The sequence below is a fragment of the Octopus bimaculoides genome, chromosome 23 (assembly GCF_046866305.1).
Source record: "Octopus bimaculoides isolate indiv1 chromosome 23, ASM4686630v1, whole genome shotgun sequence".
Taxonomy (NCBI): Eukaryota; Metazoa; Mollusca; class Cephalopoda; order Octopoda; family Octopodidae; genus Octopus; species Octopus bimaculoides.
Genome location: NC_142950.1, coordinates 21,614,108 through 21,616,607, shown reverse-complemented (window position 1 = coordinate 21,616,607; position 2,500 = coordinate 21,614,108).

Genomic DNA, 2,500 nt, shown 5'->3' with positions numbered 1-2,500 from the left:
TCTTCCTCCTCCTCCTCCTCATCATCATCATCACTATTATTATTCATTGATATTTCCATATACATAAATCAGAGTAACTATCCACTATTCTTTGCAACTACTGTAGCTACTATTTAACCTAGTGACATTAATACCCGTGTCTGTCTTGATTTAACTCTGTTGTGGCTGGCTGTTTCACTACATCAGTAGCAGCAGAGTCTGTCTTAGTATGCAGTTGCCAGCAGATACAGGCTACTGATGAATCTCAAAGAGACAGAAATGTGCATTTAGCAATGCTACCACCACTGCTGAAGAATTTCCTTCTCCTACTGATATATATATAAACACTATGCGTCTATAAGGGATACTATCTCAGAGGGAATATCGCAGTTACTTAGGCTTTGAATGATATTTTTCTACATTAGGTATGAAGCAGGGATTACTATTTTGAACTAATACTGCTTGTATCTCATGTAATGAACTTTTTTCTTTTTATTGCATATTGTATTTTATATCCGGTTTATATCGTTGGAAATATTTCCGTTGGTCAACAGTAGTCGTTCTTAACCGGAATTCATATGACCCCAACGGTTTCATCTGAGATTTTTGAGGTTCCATGCAAGCACGATAGTGAATTGGAGATCCACAGTGTATTAAAGATCCATGAAAAAATGTCGTTGATGATGTATGTATTGCAAGAAACAGGTACGTTTCTTTCTTTCGCATTTTGCATAGTTCAACCTATACAAGTTAATGCGTGAAAAACAAAATAGGAATTTTGAAAGAAATGTCAACTCTAGTTTTTAGATATTGAATAACTATGGGATCCAATGAAATAAGAATTAAAAGGGTTAATTAAAGGGCCAATAAGAATAGTTGGGAGCTATTGGACTACAGAAATATCTACTACAGTGGTTCTCAACCATTTTCTACCTACGGATCCCCTCGATTGCTATTTTGCTGAGTTGGACCTTCCTAGCTATTCAATGTTTAAAAAATCCTACTGTATTTTTATAATCAAATATTATTAGGAAATGTGTAAAAACAATTGTTATGATAGTTTGTATATTGTAGAAGTATAATCAGTTTATTGCACATAAATCTTAGCAATAAAACCTTATATGAACTCCCAAGGGGGCCCCAAAAGTCATGTGGACCCAAGTTGCGGATCACTGTTTTGAACGCCTTAAATATTTCCTCCTTTAAAATAATCATCTTCATGGATTCAACTTTTCAATTACACTGTGTAACAACATTTTTATTATTTATTTATTTATTTATTTATTTTTGCCTTTGATCACTAAGTGTAATTTCCTCTTTGCTTCTATCTAGAAACCAAAGCAAGTGACTACAATTCCCTTCAAACTTTGCCTTTCTGACCTGGACCAATTTTCTGACCTATTTTCTATTACATTTCAGACAGATTCAACACTGAGTTGCTGAAGCAGAAATATCGTTATAACAAATATTCTGCTTAATACCACAGATGTGCTTGTCAGTGGTTTGACTTTAACCACTTGAGCATGTCTCCTAGTAGCTGACAATATGTGCATCTCTGATCCTGAGCAGGAGCAGTAGGGGAGAGTGAGAGTGATTCCTTCGGGTTTAAATAAATATCGTAACAAAAGCAAAGTTTGAAGAAAATACTAGCCATTTTTCATACTTCCTAGAAGTAAAAACAAATAAGAAATAACAGTTGCTAACCAAGGACAAAAATCGTGTTACACAGTGTAATCATGTTCATTAATTCAACTTTGCAATTATCTATTCCTAAATCTCCCTCATATTTTCCTTTCATTTATATTTCTTGTTTGTGTTGCTCTGGTTCTGTTATTGTTAGTATTTTGTAGATGTCGTAGGGTTGGGAATAGTCTTGTTTTGATGTTTACTTTGTCCATTTTGCACGTTTAGGTTCGGTCTTTGTGATATAAGCTTGTGTGTTCGTTACCGATGTTCTTAATCAGAGATTATTTATTTACTTATTCTTATGTATTCCATTAAGATTCTTGATATTTCTTGATAAATAAAAGAAACCGTTGCATATTTGATCGTACGTTAATAGCTACATACATTCAAACTTGTTTACACACACACACACACACACACACACACACACACACACACACACACACACGCACAAGCACGCACACACAAATATGTATACGTGCATATATATATATTTATATATATATGCATATACATGTAAATGTGTACGAATATATGTATATATGTGTAAATACATGCATATATCTATCATACTTATTAATCTATCTACTTCCATATGCGTGAACATATATATATATATATATGTGTGTGTGTGTGTGTTTGTATGTGTATGTGTGTGTGTGTGTGTGCGTGTGCGTGTGCGTGTGCGTGTGTGTGTGTGTGCGTGTGTGTGTGTGTGTGTGTGTGCGTGTGTGTATGCATATATATATACTATCCGAGTATCCTATCTTTGCTGGGTAATTTTCACAATAAAAGATGGTGCTTTCTCAAATTTGTGTTCTACCGCACCCTTGCA